Here is a 24,478-nt window from a genome sequence, read left to right as displayed (position 1 = left end):
CCTGGGGAAAGGACTCCATTTTCCTGGAGGAGTTCAGACTCAGTCCTGGTTATGTTTGTTTTGTGCAGAATGATATTTAATAACATGAGAAATTGGATATTTGCACTGTAGACATGGGCATTTATTAAGGCTCTGGCAACCACACTCAAGCTGGCTTCCATCCTAAAGAACAGTCAGTCACAGTAGGTAGGGGGATCTCAGTGTGACTCCTTAGTTCAAATTGTCTCATTGTTCTATTTATCCAGGGCAGAAAGTGAGTAATCCTGGTGAAGACTATTGCAGGAGCTCCAATGCTGCTTCCATAGAAGACAATGACCTGAGCCACATTGTTACACACAAGGGGTCTCTGGTGTCCTCCTGTGGGTAATGAGAAAAAGGGACACTAAGCCAGGCATCTGCACTCCATACCTCCCTGTTCTTGGTGTTCTAAGGCCCGGCCGGCTGTGTGGGATGGGAGGGTGGTGGGGGTGCAGAAGTCAAGCTCCTGCATCTTTCATTGGTTAGGCTTCAACCCTGGCTGTGGTTACTGTCTCTAGCTCATCCAAGTCAAGGTAACTACCTTTTCCATAAAAACATTGCATATGTATGTTATATGTTGGGTGCTCCACCCCTCCCCTCAGAGACGGGATTGATTGGGAAAAAGCCCTTGCTATACTCTAGTCTGGCCTCCAGATTGAGGCCATGGGAATGTAATATGTTTCCACTGCCCAGTTCTACCCAGACCCCTCTGCCTCAGGTAGTGTTGGCAGATGCCTGTGTTCTTACCCAGAAAGTAGTCTTCCCTTCACTCTGGTCCCATACACAAATCTGCCTTTGGTAGGTATCAGAGTGACTGCTGCATGTGCAATCCCTCTGCATTTTCAGCTTCACATCCTAGAGTGTATCTCTTCCCCTGTTCAAGATGACCAGGACCCAGCCAGCTATAGTGCATCAGGACCCAGGTCTCAGCCTGACCTGAGACTGAGGCAGAACCACTGGCCTCACAAATTGATTCCATCTGACTCTGTTTTCCAGCTGGGAGGAAGAGTGCAGGCACTCAGAGAATGTCTATGCAGTGCTCAGCCCACCACCCTATGGGTCTCTGCCCCTGCTTCCTTCTCCTTGGTCCCAGGACAAGGTGAAACCCTGATGCTGGGAGGGAGACAGCTCAGCTGGAGAACCAGAGGGTCAGGTAGGTGGTACCTGCAGTAACATGATGTCATTCAGGTTGTTATGCTCATTATATTCAGGATGATAGATGGCTCTGAGCACCAAAATACTCTTCTGGGTACTTTCCTGCCTACTGATGTTGTGGGTACCCAAGATGACATGTATATAGCTACAAACAAATCTGGGGCACCACCACCATGCCCCTGGCAGAGCTGATCCTCCACGGAGGGGGGAAGGTTGGTGGTCAGTGGTCACAGCCAGTCCTTGCATCTGACTGGCCTGGGTAAACCCCTCCCATTGATCTTCCAACAGAAACCAAGGCTCAGATACAAGAGGAGGGTTACTCAGCCCACAGAAAGGGCACACCTTGATTACCGAGCATGAGTAATAGCTATGCCATGACCCAACAGGACACCTACTACATTAGGGCACACTACCAAGACACGGAGTCAAAGCAGCTCTCCCTAATACATAGAAACAAACACAGGGAAGCTGCCAAAATGAAGAGACGAAGAATCATGGCCCAAATGAAAGAACAGATCCAAATTCCAGAAAAAGTACTAAACAAAATGGAGATAAGCAATCTCTCAGATGCAGAGTTCAAAACACTGGTTATAGGATGCTCAAGAAACTTAGTGAGGAACTCAGCAGCATATAAAAGAGACAATCAGAAATGAAGGATACACTAATTGAAATAAACAACAATTTCTAGGGAAACAACAGTAGAGTAGGTGAAGCCAAGTATCAAATCAATAACTTGGAACATAAAGAAGCAAAAACAACCAATAAGAACAACAAGAAGAAAAAAGAATTAAAAAAAAAATGAGGGTAGTCTATGCAGCCTCTGGGACAACTTCAAAAGGTTCAACATTCACATCATAGGGATGCCAGAAGGAGAAGAGAAAGAACAAGACATTGGAAATCTATTTGCAAAAATAACGAAAGAAAACTTCTGTAATGTGGTGAAGGAAATAGACATGCAAGTACAGGAAGCACAGAGAATCCCAAGCAAGATTGATGCAAAAATGGCCCATCCAATACATCATAATTACAATGCCAAAGGTTAAAGGTAAAGAGACAATCTTAAAAGCAGCAAAAGAAATGCAGTTAGTTACCTGCAGGGGAGTTTCCATGGGACTGTAAGCTGATTTCTCAATAGAAAGTTTGCAGGCTAGAAGGGATTGGCAAGAAATATTCAAAGTCATGAAAAGCAGAGACCTACAGTCAAGATTGCTCTACCCAGCAGAGCTATCATTTAGAATTGAAGGGCAGACAGTGCTTCCCAGACAAGAAAAACTAAAGAAGCTCATTATTACCAAACTATTATTATATTAAATGTTAAAAGAGCTTATTTAAGAAAATGAAGATCAAACCTATGAACAATTAAGTGGCAAAAATACATATTTATCAACAATTGAATCTAAAAAACAAACTAAGCAGATGGCAGGAAGATGATGACAGAGTAGTTAGCAGCCCTGTCTACTTGCTGCCACCATGGACTGGACAATGGAGTAAAAACACAGAGAGGAGAGTGAGTAAGAGTGGCTGTGAGTGAGTGCAAACACATACAAGAGCACAAGGATTGTGCAGGAATGGGCCATGCTTTCTAAGTGGAACCGCCAGAGCTGCCCAGCCCAGCCCAACCCAGCCCAACCCAGCACTCCTGTAGGGGTGGCTGTGAATCAACTAAGTAGCCACAAACTACCAGGCCAGAGAGAAGGCCTGTGAGATGCAGACCCTATAAACTGTGCAACAGGAGCAGGCCTGCCATAGGCTGAAGATCTCTGGAGAGAGCAGAATCAGCACTGTGTCATCTCCCAGTGTTACTGTAGTACTGCAGGGCCCTTCCCAGTGCCACACAGGAAGGATCCAGTAAGAAACTTTGTATGAAACTGTTGGAGGTGTGGGAAGGAAGAGGCCATCCCTGACCATGATAGACTGTGATTTTTGAGAAGGGGGAGCGCATGGAGAACGGGAGCTCCCAGAGACTAGTACTGCAGTATGGGGGCCACACAGAGACACTTTGAAAGGAGAGCTGAGGCGAGAACTGAGAGTCAGCAGGTACCCTGGCCTCGCACACTTGTGTGAGGCCTCCACAGCTCTAAAAAAAAAAAAAAAAAAAAAATCCAGAGGGCTAGAGTACACCACAAGAACAGTTGGCGGGACCTGACCCAGGATGGTTCAGAGAGGAAGGCTGTTATAAGAGGAGAGTTCGGCAGAGACACCAGCAAGAGAGCAGCAGCCTCAGGACTGGGAGGCAGGAGCCAAATGCCAGTGTTTTGAAGCATACAAACAGGTGAGCTGGCCCTCCATCTGCAGAATCCCAGGCTCAGGAGTATCCTGCTGGGAACATTTCTATAGGGTAAAGAAGGTAAAGCTCTGGAAATGTTCTTTGCTAGACACAGGAGCTACACAGTACCTTGGGCCCTGATTTACTAAACCCAGCAGAGATGAGAGAATAGAGACTGGTGCAACAAGGTGCAAACTTCCCCCCTACATATATTGCCCTTCAAGTTTGGGTCTAATATTTCACCAGGTTTTATATTATAGTTTATTTCAAACCTCATATATTGCTCTTCCCTTTTATTACTGCATTTTACCTTCTTCCTTTCTCTTGTCTTGGATTTAAATTCTATTTTTTCTCTAGCTATGACTTGTTTCCATTTTGCACTTTTACTATTTCTTCCCGCTCCAGCCTCTCAAAACCATTTGTGACTGTCATTAGCCATCTCACATTCTTTTTTCTTGTTTTAAAAATATCCTTATTCTCCCTCCACCTTTATCAATCTTTGCTCAGTAGATGCAGATAAGGAGATTGTTGATACATTTCTTCAAGCTCTACAGTCACTATTTTTGTATTTCAAATCTCAAATTTTTTTTTTTTGGTTTTTCAATTACAGTTGTCCCCTTTTCCCCCAATTTCCAAATCTCAAATTTTATTGTTCCCCTTTCCTACTCTATCTTGCTTTCCTCCTGCCTTTTCTACTTTTATTTTAAATATGAGTTTTCCCATGCCTTAGTCTGGTTTTCATTCCTCACTTTCAGTATTTCTTCTCTCTCTATCCTCTCCTTCCTATTATGCCCAATCCACTATATAAATTTTAACTCATTTGGTGTTGAGAGTGATGTGGTGGATCTTTTTCTCCAATTTGGTCCCTGTTAATTGATACACACACACACACACACACACACACACACACACACACATCCGGTGGGAGATAAAGAAAAAAAAATCATGAAAATTTATATATCTCTCTATATAAATATGTATGTAAAAATATATATATAATTAGATTTTTTAAATTTTGGTTTAAACCTAATATATATGCTTCCCCTTCTGTAACTCCACTCTTGTCTTCCCATTTCCTTTTTTTTACTTATGATGTAAATTTTACTTTCTTTTTTTCTTTGCCTCATCTCTATTCCCTACTCTTATTATTCCTCCCCCGCTACAATCGCACAGTCACTTTTCTCTCAGTCATCTCATATTTGTTTTTCCATTCTTATAATAGTTAATCTCTTTATATGTTTATTAATATTGGCTTACTTGCCGCTGATAGGGTGGTAGTGGGTGGGGGTTATTTTTGTGGGTGTGGGTCTGTTTCCTGGGCTGTTTGGTTTTGTTCTGGCAGCATCTGTACAACAGTATACAAGATGTGGTGGGTAGAGTGAATCTGTCAGCCAGCTGGAGGGCAGGACCTACTGAAGAACAACCCAACAACAACCAAAACCCAATTACAACCAGAGAGCCCACATAAATGGCATAATGGGCAGCCCAAGAGCATCATGCTTAGGAACTCAAAGGGATTATGCCACTGAGCTGCACAGTACTCCTAACAGAAGACCACACCACGAAGACAGTGAGGAAAAGCAGACCAAACTGATATGCAGAAACAAACAAGAAGAGTCACAAAAAATGGGGAGACAAAGAAACAACCACCACTCAAAAGGAAAGGAAAAATTCCCAGAAAGAGTGCTAAATGAAATTGAGGCAAGTAAACTATCAGACATTGAGTTGAAAATAATGGTTATAAGGAATCTCAATGAGCTCAGTGAGAGCTACAAAGAACTCCAGGGAAGCTACAAGCAACTTACTGTGAACTATGCTAGCACAAAAAAGGACATAGAAAATATCAACAAGAGAGTAGAGGAAATGAATAATACAATTGCCAATATGAAGAACACAGAAGAAGGAATTAAAAGCAGGCTAGATGAAGCATAGGATCAAATCAGCTAGCTGCAGGCCAAAGTTCAAAAAAATTCCCAGACAGAGTAACAAAATGAAAAAAAGCTCAAAAAGAAGGAAAAGGGGTTAAGGGAGATGTAGGACATCATGAAATGTAATACTATCTGTATAATAGGGATACTAGAAGGAGAAGGATAGGAGCAAGTGATAGAAAACCTGTTTGAAAGGTAATGACAGAAAACTTCCCTAACTTGATGAGAGAAAAAGTCACACAAGTCCAGGAAGCACAGAGGATCCTAAAGAGACTGACTCCAAGACACATCATAATTAAAATGGCAAAATTTAAAGACAAAGAGAGAATCTTAAAGGCAGCAAGAGAGCAACAACTAGTAACATACAAGGGAGCTCCAATAAGGCTGTCAGCTGATTTCTCAACAGAAACACCACAAGCCAGAAGAGAATGGCAAAAATATTCCAAGTAATGAAAAGCAAAGGCCTGCAGCCTGACTACTCTACCAAACAAGGCTCTCATTCAAAATGGAAGGTGAAATAAGAAGTTTTCCAGACAAAAGAAGGCTAAAAGAAAACAGCTCCACCAAACTAGCATTGAAAGACATGTTAAAAGGACTGCTTTAAGAATACAAAGAAAGAGTGGTGGTGGTGGGGGGAGGGGAATGCAGGTACAAAAGGGAAAAATGACATTGAACAAGTATCTATCAATAATAACCTTAAGTAAATGGACTAAATACTCCAATCAAAAGACATAAGGTGGGGGGGAGAGGGAGAGAAGGATAAGAAGGGGAAGGGTCTAATCAAGAACATGTATAAATGACCCGTGGACATGGACAACTGGGTGGGGATTGACTGTGGGAGAAGGGGTGGGCAGGGTGCGGGGAAGCAATAGGGATAAAAGTGGGACAACTGTAATAGAAAAACAAACAAAAAATTTTAATGGGGGAAAAAAGAAAATATAAAGAATGGAAATGCAATTTTAGTGAATATTAGAAGGACAAGGATTTTCCTTCACACTGTATATTTTTTTCCCTATCTGATCCCTCCAGAATTTGGCATTCTGAAGAAGTCAGTAATGACATAAGGTTCTTTGCATAAAACTAATAAGACCAGTTGTTAATAGAGGTTTTGTTGACCAGACTTTGACTGGAATTACATGCCTGAGGGAGGCATGCTTAGGCTCTGGTTGTTACCAGAAAACCCTGAGGAACTGGACTTGACTTTTGAAGCTAAGAAAAGCCCTGAAGAAAAAGGCTTTGCACCTTGGTTGGTTGTGCGGTTCATGGCAATATTTCCAGGGAAGGAACAAAGGTTGCTTTCTTGAAAGATTGCTAGAAGGGACCTTAAGGCACAATGGAAAACCTGAACGACTTGGAAAAGACAGATGTTGATAGGCAAGGCTGAATTGCAGGTGTGTGGTTCAGCTTCTGTGCCCTGAAGGGCAGACTGAAGGTCACCCTAAATGTTCCTTGTGTAAGTTCCAGCAAAGCAGACTTAAAGATCATATGTGATCATTTGCTGCTCTTGTTGTGTTTATGCAAATGAACAGGATAAATTAAAAATGAACTTAATGTAGTCCCTTTAATGACAAGGAGGGTAATCTTAAGGAGAAAAACTGTGATTCAAGGAAAATCACAATGCTCAGTTGTAGACTATAAAATAGTGCAGCTAACTGTCTTTAAAGTTTTTTTTTCATGTAAAGTTTGTTTCGTTTGAATGTTAAACTAGGTCTATGGCATCATCAAAGATGCTTAATTTACAAGCAAGAAGAATGTCAAATGCCTTGCAACTGGATGTCTTCCCAATAAGACAGCCTCACAGATTTAGAGACTGGATTGTAGGTTATGTTGCATAAATTAACATGTGTTTTCTGTTTTTGAGTGATTGCCTATATGTATAGGCCTCACTTAATCCTGTCTGCATTGCTGCCTCCTGAGACTCAATGGTGTGACTGAACTAAGTGGCTGGAATACAACATGGATGTCAGCCTTTTAAATCAAGCACACCATTGTCCAGGAACAGCCAACTGACCTGGACTCTGCAAGATCCTTCCCCATGTGGGAAGGCCACCCTCCCTTCCACACCCCCACTCTTACTAGGGTTTTCTGGACTCAAGGGTAGGTAGGATGACTACCATGCCTAGCTTGAAGCAGCTAGAGGAGCTTGAGACCTTTGCCCATTGCCCTTTATAAGATTATAAAGGGTCTTAAGTCTGAGAGGGGGAGATTGTTATTTTTATTGTTATAAAAATTAATTAATTAATCATTAAAAAAAGAATAATATGGGAAAGGGTGAAGCCAAAGAGCTTGTATACACGACCCATGGACAAGAACTTGTGGGAGGGAGTGGGATTTTTGGGAGGGGGTACTGGGCAGAGTGGAGCAAAGGGGAAAAAATTGTAACTATTGTAACAATATAATCAATAAAATATACTTTAAAAAAAGACATAGAGTAGACTTCAAAACAAAGACCATAAAAAAAGATGGAGAAGGACACTTAATAATTCTTAAAGGAAAAATCCACCAAGAAGATATAACCACTGTAAACATATATGCATCCAACATAGGAGCACCTAAATATATAAGGAAAATCTTGGAGGATTTCAAGAAAGATATAGACAGCAACACATTTATAGTAGGGGACTTTAACACCCCACTGTCAACAATGGATAGCTTTTCCAAACAAAGAATCAAGAAGAATGTCATGGCACCAAATGACACTCTAGATCAAATGGACTTAATTCATACATAAAAAACATTTTACCCCCCAAAAGCAAAATATACATTCTTTTCAAATGCACATGGAACAGTCACAAAAATAGAACACATGATAGAACACAAAACAAGCCTCAACAAATTCAAAATAATTGGAATTATATCAAGCATCTTCTCAGGTCACAATGGCTTGAAACTAGAAACCAACCTCAAGGAAAAAACCCCAAAACATCTAAATTCATGGAGACTGAATAACATGCTATTAAACAATGAAGGGGTTAATAATGAGATCAAGGAAGAAATAAAAACATTTCTGGAAAGAAATAAAAATGAACACACAACAGCCCAAAACCTATGGGACACAGCAAAGGCAATCCTGAGAGGGAAGTTTATAGCAATAAAAAAGACTGAGAAATTTCAAATAAACAACCTAATGCTACAGCTATAAGAACTAGAGGAGCAACAACGAAGCCCAGAGTGAGTACAAGGAAGAAAACAATCAAGATCAGAGCAGATTTAAATGACATAGAGACTAAAAGAACAATTCAGAGGACCAATAAATCCAGGAAATGGTTCTTTGAAAAGAAAAACAAAATTGACAACCTTTAACCAGGCTCATGAATAAAAAAAGAGAGAGGACCCAAATAAACAAAATCAGAAATGAAAGAGGAGAAATTACAACTGATGCAACAGAAATACAGAGGGTTGCAAGAAATTACTATGAACAATCATATGCTGAGAAACTTGACAGCCTGAGTGAAATGGACAAATTTCTAGAAACATATAACCTTCCAAAACTGAATCAAGAAGAAGCAGAAAGGCTGAATAGCCCATTAACAGCTAGCAAAATTGAAACAGTATTCAAAAAACTCCCAGCACACAAAAGCCCTGGACTGGATGGCTTCACAGGCAAATTTTACAAAACATTTAGGGAAGAGCTAACTCTTATATTCCTCAAACTATTCCAAAAAATTCAAGAAGAGGGAACATTTCCTAACTCTTTTTATGAGGCCAACATTATCCTAATTCCACAACCAGGTAAAGACACAACAAAGAAAACTACATGCCAGTATCACTGATGAACTTAGATGCTAAAATCCTCAACAAAATATTGGCAAACTGGATCCAGCAATACAAGAAAAAGCTCATACACCATGATCAAGTGGGATTCATCCCAGGGGTGCAAGGATGATACAACGTTTGCAAATCAATAAATGTAATACATCACACAAAGAAAATGAAAGATGAAATCACATGATCATATCAATAGATGTGGAAAAAGCATTTGATAAAGTACAGAACCCATTTATCATAAAAATGCTCAGCAAAGTGGGAATAGAGGCAGCATACTTCAACATAATAAGGCCATATATGAGAAATCTACAGTCAACATCATACTCAATGGACAAAAACTAGAAGCTTTCCCCCTAAGATCAGGCACAAGACAAGGGTGTCCACTTTCACCGTTTCTATTCAACATGGTTTTGGAAGTTCTAGCCACAGCAATCAAGACAAGAAAAGGAAATAAAAGGCATCTACATTGGAAAAGAGGAAGTAAAACTATCCTTGTTTGCAGATGACATGATAGTGTACATAGAAAACCCTATAGGCTCCACCAAAAAACTGCTCGACCAAATAAGTGAATTTAGCAAAATGGTGGGATACAAAGTCAATGTTAAGAAACCAAAGGCATTGCTGTACACCAACAATGAACTATCAGAAACAAAAACTGGGAAGAAAAAATCCAATTTACTATAGCAACAAGAAAAATAAAGTATCTAGGAATAAACTTAACCAAGGAGGTAAAAGACCTGTACTCAGAAAACTAAAGAACACTGAAGGAAGAAATTAATGAAGACACAAATAATGGAAGCATATCCTATGCTCATGGATTAGAAGAATTAACACCATTAAAATGTCCATACTACCCAAAGTAATCTATAGACTCAATGCAATCCCTATTAAAATACCAAGGACAATTTTCACAGACCTAGAAAAAATACTTCAAAAATTTATATGGAGCCATAAATGACCCTGAATAGCCTCAGCGATTTTGAGAAAGAAGAACAAAGTAGGAGGGATCACAATACCTGATATCAAACTATATTACAAGGCAATTATAATAAAAAAAGTCTGGTACTGGCATAAAATCAGACATATAGATGAATGGAACAGAATAGAAAGCCCAGAAATAAGCTCAAGTCTCTATGGTCAGTTAATATTTGACAAAGTGAACAGGAGCATAAAATGGAATAAAAATAGTGTTTTCAATAAGTGGTGTTGGGGGAACTGGACTGGTACATGCAAAAAAAAAAAAAAAAAGAAACTAGACCACCAGCTTACACCATACACCAAAATAAACTCAAGATGGATGAAAGACTTAAATATCAGTTGCAACACCATGAAAGTCCTAAAGGAAAACATAGGCAATAAAATTTTAGGTATTCTATGCAGCAATATTTTCATCAATATATCTCCTAGAGCAGGGGATGTAAAGGAAAGAATAAACAAATGGGACTACTTCAAATTAAAAAGCTTCTGCATGGCTAAAGAAAACACCAGCAAAATAAAAAGGGAACCAACCATATGGGAGAACATATTTGCCAATGATACAAGGATTTTATCTCCAAAATATATAAAGAACTTATATGACTCAACACCAGTAAGACAAACAATCCAATTAAACAATGGGCAAAGGATGTAAACAGACACTTCTCCAAGGAGGACATACAGAGGGCCCATAGACATATGAAAGGATGCTCAACATCACTATCCATCAGAGAGATGCAAATTAAAGCCACACTGAGTTACCACCTCATACCTGTCATAATGGCCATCATTAACAAATCAAAAAACAAGTGCTGGTGAGGATGTGGAGAAAATGGAACCCTAGTGCACTGTTGGTGGGAATGCAGACTGGTGCCACCACTGTGGAAAATGGTATGGAATCTCCTCAAAAAACTAAAAATGGAAATGCCTTTTGATCCAACAATTTTATTGTGAGGATTATACCTGAAGAATCTGAAACACCAATTCAAAAGAAGTTACGCACCCCTATGTTCATAACAGCATTATTCACAATATCCAAGTGCTGGCAACAGCCTAAGTGCCCATCTGTAGATGAGAGGATTAAAAAACTGGTACTTTTACACAATGGAATACTATGCAGCAGAAAGAAAGAACTCCTGCCATTTGCGACAACATGGATGGAACTGGAGCGAATTATGCTTAGTGAAATAAGCCAGGCAATGAAAGAAAAATACCATATGATTTCACTTAATATGGAAAACTAATGAACAACACAAACAAATGAATAAAACTGTACCAGAGGCACGTGAACAAGGAGTAGACTGACAGTGACCAGGGGGATGGGGAGTGGGAGAAAGGAGGTTAGAAGGGGAAGGATCTAGTCAAGGAACTAGTATAAATGACCCATGGAGATTGACTGTGGGAAAAGGGGTGGGTGGGGTGGGGAGGAGCAATGGGGGCGAAAAGTGGGACAACTGTAACAGAAAAACAATAAATAAATAAATAAATAAATCCTTAGCTAACTAGGAATAGAAAAACAAATGTCTTTAATATGATAAAATTATCTACAAAAATGCCACAGCAATTATTATACTTAATGGTGAAACGTTGAATGCTTTTTGTTTGAGAATGAAGCAATACAAGGATGCCTGGAAAGCCACAATCACATTTCTCTTCAATATAATGCCGCATAATTTAGTGAGTGCATACAGGCAGGAAATAGAAGTGAAAAGTATAAGGACAGAAATTGATACATGATACATACATAGAGTATGGCAAGGAATCCACAGATAAGTTATTGCTAGAAACAAACTGAATTTAAAAACTAATCATATTTCTATATATACAAAAATACTGCAAGAAAATGAAATTAAAAAATAATACAAATGGCACGAAAATGTTTAAAAAACAAAAAATAAATTTAAGGAGAAACGCAAGACCTCTTTGGTGAAAATTATAAACTTGTTTTAAGATACATTTAAAAAGACCTAAATATAAAGATGCAGTATTCCTCACTTATCGCGGGTATTACGTTCCAGACTCCCCCGTGAAGTAGGAACCTTAAATTTATTCTACACTCTTAAACCTACATAACTTTAACAATATACGTATACAGTACCACAAAATCCTACAATTTAGTAAAAAATCAGTAATAAATAGTTAAATATAATATTTTAAAATATCCTGCAGTACAGTGAGGCCGCGATAAGTGAACTGCGACATAGTGAGGGACTACTGTATTCCATGTTCGTGGTTTGCAAGACAAAATATTTGAAAAATGTCAGATTGCTAAAAAAATGACGTATAGATTCATTGAACCCAAGAGGTATTTTATAGAACTTAATTGATTCCTAATATATGTGAAAAAACAAATGGCCAACAATAGCCAAGACACTCGTGAGGAATGAGAATAAAATGGGAGCACTTGCTTCAGCAAATAAAAGAAGAGTAAAGAAAATAGAATGGTATTAATGGGGACATAGAGACAGGACTAATGAATAAGAATAGGGAACCCATACTTATTTGGACAGATACACACATGCATGAATACTTGATTTATGATGGAGGTTTCCTGACAGAGAAAGGGGATAAGATGTTTTCTCTCCTCAATTAATGATGCTAGAAATATAGATATCTTCATGGTGTCCTGTAAGGACACGTATTTTCTATGTGGAAAAGAAAAAAAGAACTTGATCTTTATCTCATACCATATCCAATAATCCATTTTAGATGTGAATAAAGATTTGAAAATATAATGTAATAATGCCTTCATGATAGGTAAAGAAGTTAAACACTATAAAAGGGGGAGAGTAGGTTTACTGTTGTAATACAAATGAATAAACAATAATTAATAAATAATAATACAATACACTGTTTATCACATACTCAAAACTGTAAACCTAGTTTTGTCCACCCTTGTACATTAAAGTACTAATAATAAAAAAAGGATTGATGAATTTGATCTATTAAAATCAAGAGAAATAAAGGATAATTTGTAGAGGGGACAAAGATGCTTAAAAAGCACTTAGATCCAAAGTATGAAAAAGATAATCAGGTCAATAGAATAATGGGCAAGACTTCAACAGCCTCATCTTAAAAAAGGAAATCCAAGTGGCCAAAACATATGAAATGGTGTTACTCTCAGTAGATAAACCACCCATTTAAATCACAGTGAGATACTAGTTGCAGTTACCGGATTGGCCCTTTCCCCACTCCTAGGTATATACCCTTGAGAAACATGTGCAAATTTCCATCAGACACATGTCCAAGAGGTCATAGCAGCATTACTCATGATAGCCCCAAACTGGAAACACTTGGAAGGTCTATCACCTGCAGCACAGATAATCAAATTACGGCACATGCATATAAATGGATGCATAGCAATGAAAATGAATGAGTATTGACACAAATGAAACTCACAACAAACATGATGTTGAGAGAAAGAACCCAAGAAGGTTGCATTCAGTATGATTCTCTTTATATAAAGTTGAATACTAGCAAAAATGAAACTACATGGGTAGAAATGCATACATAGGTGGGAAATTAAGATGAAAAGCAAGGAAGTAGTTTTCACAAAAGTCACAACAGTAATAAACTCTGGCCTGGAGAGCAGAGAGGGCACTTTGACCAGGAGGAGACACAAGGGCAATTTTTGGAATGTGGACCATGTTCTATTTGATATAAATAGTAGTGTTTACTTTATAAATATCCTATTAACTGATCATTTATGTTTTATGCACTTTTCATGTCTGTATATTTTGCAATAAAAATTTCTAAAAGTCTATTTTCCAGAGGGTGTGGATTAGAGAGAACATCTGGATAAAGAGAGGACTATATGAGAGTTGATGGAGCATGCAAGTTTTTAATGTTTTATATTCCATTTTAATAAAAATTATATTTGTGCTAATAAGACAGCGGTATGTTTCACAATATCCATAGCTGCTTACATCTACTTTGGACTGCTTTATTACACTTCCGTCAGTTACAACTCTGCTCGTCTGGGATGTTGGACGTTGAAGCAGGCCGTTTCCCACTACCTCCCTGGGCCCCATATACCACCACCAATGCAGATCTTGGCAGGCAGCAGCCAAACTGATTCTGGGCCACTTCCCTATTTGATCCTGCTCTAGTTGCTCTTGGCTCAGCGGGAGGCCATGTGCTACTGAGGGATCCTGGACATCCTCAGGGCTGCCTCAATATCACTCTTTGAAGGATGTTTGCAGACTCCTTGGAAAGTCTTTACTGATAAGTTTGTGATGACTTTATGGAATGTCAGTACTGGGAGAAGGCTGTGCCAGCACCATTGGGACACATTCTTCCAAAGAATTAGCCTGTGCTGTCTTCCTTTTAGGGAGGAGCAGGTGAAAAAGGAAATCCAATGGGATCTTCATACAGTCTTCCCATCAGAGTAGTTAGGAGAAAAGAGGGGACTGCAAACCCTGGATGTGGCAGAGAAAGATATAATAAATATTTAAGGTTCTCAGTGTTCCTGGCAGAAAAGTTTGCTTTTGAGACTGAGGAGATGACCCTGGGGCCCTGAAAAAATGTGAGAAAGAGGTGGAGGCGGACATATTTCTTGAGGCCCTCTTCCAAAAGTGTGCAGATTATCCAAATATTCAACAATGGGAGACAGTAATATAAATCATGATATATTCATGGGATGAAATGTTATTCAGTTATTAAAAAACTTCTAAGATTGCTTTGTGGGATGGAGCAGTTTGTATCATCTAATATTAAGTGGAAAAAAGTAAAATGTAAAACAGTGTGTGTAAATTGATACTAATTCTATTTAAAAAGTGCAGCAACCAGAAAAACTATTTTTAAGTATATTTTATTGATTATGTTGTTACAGTTGTCCCAATTTCTTTTCCCTTTGCTCCCCTCTTCCCAGTACCCCCATTCCCTCCAGCAATCCCACCCCCCTTAGTTCATGTCCATGGGTCATGCACATAAGTTCTTTGGTTTCATCCTTTCCTGTATTATTCTTAACTTACCCCTGTCTATTTTGTACTAACCAATTATGCTTAATCCCTGCACCATTTCCCCATTTCTCGCTCTCCCCTTCTCCCAGCTGATAACCCTCCAAATAATCCCCATACCTATGATTCTGTTCCTATTCTGGTTTGCTTAGTTGTATTTTGTTTTTATTTTTTAGATTCAGCTGTTGATAGTTGTGAGGTTGTTGTCATTTCAATGTTGACAGTTTTGATCTTCTTTTTCCTAAATGAGTCTCTTTAACATTTCATATAATAATGACTTGATGATAATGAACTTCTTTAGTTTTACTTTGTCTGGGAAGCACTTTATCTGCTCTCCCATTCTAAATTATAGCTTTGCTGGATAGAGTAATCTTGGTTGTAGGTCCTTGCTTTTCATTACATTGAATACTTCTTGCCAGTCCTTTCTTGCCTGCAAAGTTTCTTTTGAGAAATCAGCTAATAGTCTTATAGGCACCCCTTTGTAGGTAACTGTCTGCTTTTCTCTTGCTGCTTTTAAGATTTTCTCTTTGACATTTTAATGATGATGTCTATTGGTGTGGTCCTCTTTGGGTCTAGCTTGTTTGGGACTCTGTGCTTTCTGGACTTGTATGTCTATTTTCTTTACCAGATTTGGTAAGTTTTTCTTCATTTTTTCACATAAGTTTTCAATTTCTTGCTCTTCCTCTTCTCCTTCTGGTACCCCTATGATTCAGATGTTGGTATGTTTAAAGTTGTCCCACAGGTTCCTAAGCCTCTCCTCATTTTTTTTTTCAATTCTTGTTTCCTCATTCTGTTCTGGTTGACTATTTTTTTCTTCCTTATGTTCCAAATCATTGATATGAACCCCGGTTTCCTTCCCTTCACCATTGGTTTTGCATGGATTTTCCTTTGTTTCATTTGGCATAGCCTTCACTTCTTTCTTTTTGTATTTGCCATACTTAAAGATATCTGTCAAGTCTGAGCATCTTTAACACCAGTGTTTTGAACTCTACACCTGTTAGGTTGGCTATCTTCTTGTCGCTTACTTCTCCCACTAGAACCTTGATTCGTTCCCTCTTTTGGGCCATACTTCTCTGTCTCCTCATCTTGACAGGCTCCTGTGTTTGTTTGCCTCTGTGTCTTAGGTAGAGCTGTTGCATCTGTTATGTTGTAAGGGGGAAAGCCTTAGGTATTTGTCAGTACAGGGTGACCCGTTTAACCATGTTGTGGTGCTGTAAGTGGAGGAGAAATCTGAGAGGGAGCAATGCCACTCGCCCCTTTTCCAGGCACTTCTCCCACTTCCTGTATGGGACTGGCGCTCCTCTAGCTGTTGCCCTCACCGTTGTTCCCAGAGTGGGTGGGTCTGAAGATGTTCTAGGACCATGGGGGTCCTTTAAACAAGTGGCCTCTACAGCGAGACCTGCCTCCACCCAACCCCCCAGGTTTGCACAGTCAGAGCAACGAGGTCTTATTTTCCCCAGTGCTGGAACCATGAGCTGTGTGGTCTGGTCTGTTGCTGGGGACGCTCCCCAGGTGTTCTTTCCTATTTTTAAAAATATGTGTCTGCGCTTTCTGCCAGTCTTCTGCTGCTGCTGCTACTGCTGCTGCTGCTGCCACCACACTGATTCCTCTCTGCTTCAGCCCTGTTCTTATTACCTGTCTGGATGAGTATTTCTTCTTTATATATATATTTTTTGTTGGACTCCATGCATTCAATTTTCTGGAACTTCTGGTTTTCTCTAGTTTTCAGATAGTTGTATTCCTTCTTAGTTGTGAAGGGAGATGCAGTGTGTCTTCCTAAGCCTCCATCTTGGCTGGGAGTTCCCCGAAAAACTATTTTATGTGAATCTTATTTTTCACCTTTATATTACCAATTTTATCTATAATGGAAATGTTAGTTTTATGAGCAGAAAAATATTTAAGGCTCATGATTCTTATAGACAGCAAACACTATTAAGCATTGTGGTAAAGCAGAAGTAACAGTTTGGCAAAACAATTTTCTTTTCCTTCTAGAGACCATAGGTGAACTACATTATCCAGTATCACTTAAAGTCAAGTGTGGCTGTTTTACTGTTGTAGCAAATGGGATGTGAGTGGATATGATGGGGACACTTTCTAGTGGCTATCTAGGTTTTATCCCTTCCTGTTTTTGACACATGTGAACCTGTGGAACTTAGAAATTATTTTAGGGTACTGATCCTGGGTTACTTCACATGGGCTGACCATGTAATTTGTTGTCTAAACTGGGACACTTGAAGTAAATGGGGGCACTACTCACTATGACTGTGTGTGAGCAAGAAATAGACTTTTATTGTATTAATCACTGAAATGCTAAAGTTCATGTGTTATAACCATTAGGGTTATCTTAACTAATACATGTACCAACCTACTTAAGCCTACCTTTTGTGACATGAAATACTTGTATAAATAAAATTATTTTAATAATTATAAAATTTAGAATATTGAATAAATAAAACTGTAGAGAAAAATGTCAGCCTTAATCCCACTACCCAAATGACCACTGTTAACAGATGTATTTCCATGTTAGATTTTTTCTAGGTATATTTTTATATAAATGTGTTTATAATATATTTAGTTTTGAATCCTATACTTTAAATCACTCCTCATAAACCTTTCCTTCATTTAATTAAAATCTATTTGTGAATGTCATTTTATAATCTCATTCATATTTATAAACACAGGCTTTTAATATATCTAAATAATATGTAAAAGTTGTAGAAAAATTAAGAAAATGGATATGTAAAAAAAGGAAAAATCTTAAAAATATGTGTATAATAAGAAGGGGAAGGGTGTAGTCAAGGAACTAATATAAATGACCCATGGACATGTACAACTAAATGGGTATTGACTGTGGGAAAGGGGGGAGGTGAGCGGGGCAGGGGAGAGCAATAGGGGAAAAATGGGACAACTGTAATAGAAAAACAATAAAAAAAGAAAACCTTACAACCTAAAAACATTTGATTGCTGTTTACATTCATGAGACCCATAATGTTTTGGTCAACAACAGACTGCATCTACAATGGTGGTCCCATAAGATTATAATGGAGCTGAAAATTTCCTATTGCCTAGTGCCAGCTTAGTCATCCTTGCTCAAGGCATTATTCATGTGTTTGTGGTGATGCTGGTGTAAACAAACCTACTGTGCTGCCAGGCATGTAAAAGTATAGCACATACCATTATGTCGTCGTCGTCGGCAGCCGTCCGTCTCGAGAGACGATGGTGTAGCTTCTTAAGAGTCTATCTGCACCGCCGAGAATGGCTGTGCAGTCCGACTTGGGAGTGACACGGTATCTGTCTCCTCCTGTGTTGAATCGACATCTTGCGATGACGCTGGAGTGTCCTCTCCAGTGAAGCTGAAGCTACAGAGCCTGGGCAGGGTGATATGGAGGGTCTGCTGTTGCCCATGCAGCAGACCCCCCCTCTCTTCGCAGCTGAAGGGTCCAAGGGAAAGACGGAGTCAATACAGCTTGGCTTCAGGTGCGCCGCAGGAGTTGCCGGTGTTGACTACAACGTCAAACCGCCTTAGGGACTCCGGCTCCGGATTTTCTGTCGGGGTTTACTCCCTTAGCCTTTCCCCTGAAGAGGTATGCCGCAAGGCAGCGGAGGTTTTTTGGAGTCAGAGTTTTCCTTCTCTGATGTGCCCTGACTGGAAGATCGAACCAGCGACACTTAGCTCGCAGGCCGACGCTCAATCCACTGAGCCAAACCAGCCAAGGGCCATACCATTATGTACGGTATATAATATTTAAAAAATAATAATTTATTTGTTTGTTTGTTTATTTATTTATTTATTTTTTAGAGAGAGGGGAAAGGAGAAAGAGAGGGAGAGAAACATCACTGTGTGGTTGCCTCTCACTCGCGCCCCCAACTGGGGACCTGATGTGCAACCTAGTCATGTGTCCTGACTGGGAATCGAACCAGCAACACTTGGTCAGTACATAATGTTTAATAATAATAATAAATGATAATGTTACTGGTTTATATATCTGCTATACTATACTTCTTATTTTTATTTCACAGTGTACTATTTATACTTATGAAAAAGAAATTTTGTTATAAAACAGTATGTGAGTTATGCCCGCAGCTTTATTTGTTTACAGAGTCCCTTGGTTGCATCACTTTCTTTTGTTCTTGATTTAACTTGTGTTGTTTTGTACACTAACTTGCTGTGTGGGTTTATAGCCTAGGAGCAATAGGCTATCTCATATAGCCTACGTGTATAGGAAGCTGCACCACCTAATGACACATTTCTCAGAACATATCCTTGACATTCAGTGGCACATGACTGTATACTGCTCTCTAACCTGCTTTTGATTTAAATATACCTGGTGAACATTCTTCTAGTGGAAAATTGTAATTCTATGTCATAGCTTTAAAGGTTCCATACTGTTTAATCATATGTAACATAAAAGCTAATCCCCAAATTTGTGCTAGACATCAGTATTGTTTCTAAGATTTGACTTGCGTGACAAATCTATAAAAAATAATCTTGTCCAAATTTCTTGGTGTGGTTGATGGCTAGATAAAAGAATACTTTTTTTAAAAGACCTTTGTGTACAAAGTGTGAAAACATAATTTTATCAATGGCTATACTGAATCTGAGTATTATTATTTTTGTATATCCTTCTTAATAAGATATGCAAAAATTATTGCTATTTTAATTTACATTGATTAGTTAGTAAGCTTTGACTATTTCCCAAATGTTTAGTTTTTGAAATAACTTTCTGTTAATGTTCATAGCCCAATTTTCTTTCTTTATTTTATTTCCTTAGCCTAGTGTTTTAGAGCCGTGGAAAATGTAGCTGTGAATGGGTTGTATGATAAATACATAATGTGATGTGCCATATTTTACCATTTCCCTATACTATAGAACATTCATATGATTCCAGCTGGAGTCTGTTATTAAACAATGGTGTGATAAACATTTTTATGAATAACCCCACTACACACACTTTAGACTTTACATAAGATAAAATACTAGAAATAAAAATCACTAGATCAAGAGAGAGAAATAAATACTTGAAAATAATTTTAAGGAAACAAGTATGAAGAGCATCCCAGTCTTCATGATGCTCTATCATTATAAGTAACAGTTTTCTTCCTCTTGTACGTTGTACTATGTGAAGGGCTCCTATCAGGTGCAAGGGGGAAGACTGACCCATCAGGTGCTGTCCTTTGAGGCCACACACCTTTGACCCTGCTGGTGGATCCTCTTGGCCTCTCTGCTGCTGGCTCTAGCTTACACCCAGGGGCTCCGTGGAGCTCCTCATGGCTGACTACCTGGGGCCTCTGTTTCTTTTGTGTGGTGGCTTCTCCTAAGAGTCATGTTTTACTGCTGGGACCTGAAGTTGCCCCTTGGCTCAAGCACATTATACTGTCTACCCCTTTTTCTCACACATACATTCAGCTCTTCTCTCACTTGAACTTCTGCCAGGGCTGTGAGCCTCAGGGAACACCTGGCACATGGATGTAAGGATGGTCTTGTATAAACAACAAGCTTTTATTAGCTTTCCATCTTATGTTTAAAATGTGCTGAATTTTGCTTCTATCTCTGTGACTTATTTGTTATTCTTTTTAGGAAAATTGCTTCTCTTTTTGATGTCAGTCCCACCTGATTCATTGTCCATTTGTCGTGAATTTGTTGTGTTCTGTCACATCTGTCACTGGTTGGTGCTGTTTGAATGATACAAATCTCTAAAGTAAGGTCATCTGGGTCACAATGACCTGTCTTGCACTTGAAATGTGGCATTTTGTGGGTTTGTGGATTGAAGTTTATACCTTTTACATATAATATTGAGTTAGCCAAAAAGTTTGTTTAGCCCTGGCTGGTGTGCCTCGGGGATTGCATGTCAGCCTATGAACTGAAAGGTCACTGGCTCGAGTCCCAGTAAGAACACATGCCTGGGTTGTGGGCCAGGTCCCTGGTTGAGGTCGTACAAGAGGCAAACAATTGTTGTTTCTTTCACTGATGTTTTTCTCCTTCTCTTTCTCCCTCCTTCTCCTCTATCTAAAAATAAATAAATAAAATATATATATGTAAAAAAAGGGGATTTATTTAAAAGAACTTCACTTAGTTTTTTTCCATATGAGGGCTCTAATAGTGCTTAGTTGTCTTTAACTTCATTTGAAACAATTCTGTTAGATTGTATTGTGATAGCTGTTATTAAAAAACTTATCAAAGTTGGTGAATTTTTGTGTAGCCATTTTAATATTGAAGATGGGAGAAGATATGCAACATTTTTGGCATATTACACTTTATTTTTTTCAAGAAAGGTAAAAATGGAACTGAAATGCAATAAAAGATTCATGCAGTGTGTGGAAAAGTGGCTATGACCAACTGAATGTGTCAAAAGTGTTCTGTAAAGTTTCTTGGTGCTGTTGACATTTTGGCCAAATAATTCTTTGCTGTGGGGCTGTCTTATGCATTGGAAGATATTTACCAGCACCCCTGGCCTCTACCCACTAGAAGCCAATAGCGGGATATAGCCAACATACTCAAAATATCCCAATCAATAAAGTTATTGGTGAAAATGAGAAATGTGTCTTTTACTTTACAGAAAAAACTATGGACTTTTTGGCTCAATATAAGTAACGGTAAGGCTGCCCTGGCTGCCCCTTCCCTATTCCCACACCTCTGGTCATGAACTCCACTGAGTGAATTAGAAACCTCAGGACCTGCAGATATCCAAGTCTCTTTCAGTTTCACTGTGCTTTGTGATGACTGATCCTTCCTATCCCTCCAAGGGAAATTACTAAAGACTAAATTCTTGGATCTAAGTTCTCCTAGTTTTTAGGCTGACGCATGAAGATATGGTCACTTTCATACCCTAGAGCTTCCCAAGTTCCTCTCTCTTGGGACCTGTATATGTAAATGCTGGAAACCTGACCTGACCTTGAAGCTGGTCTTCATCTTTCTTGTGTCTCCTATACAAATCGTAGTAGCTGAGGAAGTGGGATTCACACTTAGGGCCCTTCTATGTGGTCAGCTTCACCTCTTGCAGAGTGCCTGAAGAGCCTATTGTGAACCACCACCAGCCGGCTGGACTTCTGTCCTGGCCTCACCAGGGTCTTGCTCCTGAACAGTCTGAGGGTCATCACAGCTTGCTCAACCACTGATGGGGAAAAGGCAAGAGAGCCCAGGTCAGCCAGTGGCTTCAGGGCCTGGACACCGAGATGAGGCTGCACTGTTCTTCCCTCCCCCATGAGCCACTGGGACTGGTCAGGTGGCCTGGATGAGAAAAGAAGGAACAGGTCTCAGTGGGAGGAGAAATAATGAGGACCCAGGAGAGCAAGAGCAACAGGAAATTTCCTTACCTGCAGAAACATAACGTTGGAGAACTTCTTTGGTCTTGTGCAAATTAACCTGAAACTCAGCAGTATGATGTTTGTGCCCTTTGGATTATAATTACAGTCTTTGTGAGGGAAGGCTTGGAGCACAGGAATGACCTGCTGGCTATTTTACTTTCTTTCTTTTTTTTTTTTTTTTTATATATTGTGGGTGACATTTATTTTTCTAGTCCAATGTCCCTGGGCCTAGCCAGCTTGACACAGAAGAAAGAATAATGGAAAGGAAGGCATTATGAGTTCTTTTTTTAAAAAATGTTTTCTTTTAAAATATTTTATTTATTTATTTTTAAAGAGAGAGAGAAAGAGAAGGAGAGAAACATCAATGTGTGGTTGCCTCTCACATGCCTCCAAGTGGGGACCTGACCCACAACCCCGGCATGTGCCCTGACTGGGAATCAAACTGGTGACCCTTTGGTTCTCAGGCTGTGCTCAATTCACTGAGCCACACCAGTCAGGGAAGCATTATGTGTTCTAAACATCTTAATCCAAATTCTGTGAAAGAAACAGCATTTTATGAATACAGAGAGAAAGAGTGGAAAAACACATGTTTAAGCATCAGTGATAATGACCTCTGACTGGTGGAATTCTTGGTAATTTTTATTTTCTTATTTATATGTTCTGTATTTAACTGCCTTCTTATGATGAATATGTATTATCCAAAATATACTTTCCCATAGTCAGAGCACACTCATGAATGGCTGATATTTAGCAAATCACTTCTTTTCAGGTGGGTGTTTTAAAATGAGGTTATTTTTCTGACTCTATTCTTATAAAAAGGATTTAGAGAATTGTTGAAAAATTGAAGAAAAATTCACTCAATAGGCTATAAGTCATTTTGGTAAATATAGAAGGAATCAGTGATTTCCATTCTAGAAATTGAAGTTTATTAAATCTCTGGCAGCTCCCCCCCTCCCCAATGTAGTTCTGGCCTCTGCCCCAGATTAAAGATAGATGGATCAATCCTGAGGATATTTCAGTCTGGCCTCTGCAGTTGGAAGTTTTTTTTTTTTTTTTTTTTTTCTTTATTCAGTGTTAAAAGCTCAAGATCCTAGTGTGGACACGTGGAGGTTTTCCATTTTTCCTGTACAGGAAAGGTGCATAGGATAAGTCACAGGAGCTACAACTCAGTCTCTGAAAGACAGGTTGAAGTTCCAGCCTAAGGCAGACCTGCAGGGAGCCAGATTGGGAGGATGGGAAAAGTGGGTAGTGTCGCCCTTTGCTTTTAAGTGGTGACCCAAGCCTAGTTATTTGGCAGCCTGTTTTGCCACCTAGACCTCTCTCAACACGCTTCACCCCTGTACCCATACTCACTTAGCCCTCATCCGTCCGAGCAGATCAAATGGTTCCTCCAATGACTCTGCGTATTCAAAGACCTTCCTGATTTATATGCCCTGGGACAGTACTAGGGGTCCCCAGGAAGACAAGGACTCCTTGGTCCTCACCTTCCACTGCAGTGAGCTGCTGTCTGCATGTGTTTGTCTCCTATCTGGAACCACCCACATCTGCTCCAGCTCTTTTTGTTGTCATAGAAACATACAGATACCATGTAGATTCAGAGTGCAGTCTGGACTCTCTGCCCCATTTAATCACCCCTGAAAGAGAAAATTGCCCTGAATCTCTGTGTTCATAGGCTCTGCCTAGTGACCTGAAGCAATGGAATGTTCAGAGATCAGGATGGTCTTTGTTGGTCTCTAGGGACCCACTGCAACAAGGTTGTGGCTGCAGGCTTCTGTGGGTAGCAAGGCAGGCGTGCAGTGTGACTTGCAGCGTGATTGTTCCCTTGCTTAGTTCTCAGTTTCTTCCTGTAGAGATGAGAAGCCAGCCCTTGTTCTGGATCAGACACACTTCAAATACATGTTAAAAGGAGGGGATCTGTCTTTAGGATAGACCATCCTAGGAGTCCTGGAAATTAGTCTCTCTGACTTACCAGGTTGCTTCTTTGTTCCTAAGCTTCTTAGACCTCCTGTGTCCTGCTTACTTTCAGGATGGGTCTGATCTAAGACCTGAACGATTTGAGTTCATGGAGCAGAACACTCTGGCTTTTTCTCCTTCATCCCGAGTTA

General features: G+C 39.5%; 1 pseudogene; it reads right to left on the bottom strand.

Annotated features, from left to right (window-relative positions):
* Positions 1-145: 145 nt before the first annotated feature.
* Positions 146-23,737, bottom strand: LOC150015998 (cathepsin G-like; annotated as a pseudogene).
* Positions 23,738-24,478: the final 741 nt, after the last annotated feature.

The sequence above is a fragment of the Furipterus horrens genome, unplaced genomic scaffold (assembly GCF_987537825.1).
Source record: "Furipterus horrens unplaced genomic scaffold, mFurHor1.1.pri manual_scaffold_3, whole genome shotgun sequence".
Taxonomy (NCBI): domain Eukaryota; kingdom Metazoa; phylum Chordata; class Mammalia; order Chiroptera; family Furipteridae; genus Furipterus; species Furipterus horrens.
The sequence above is the reverse complement of the archived record's forward strand: the minus strand, read 5'-3'. Positions and strand labels throughout refer to the sequence as shown.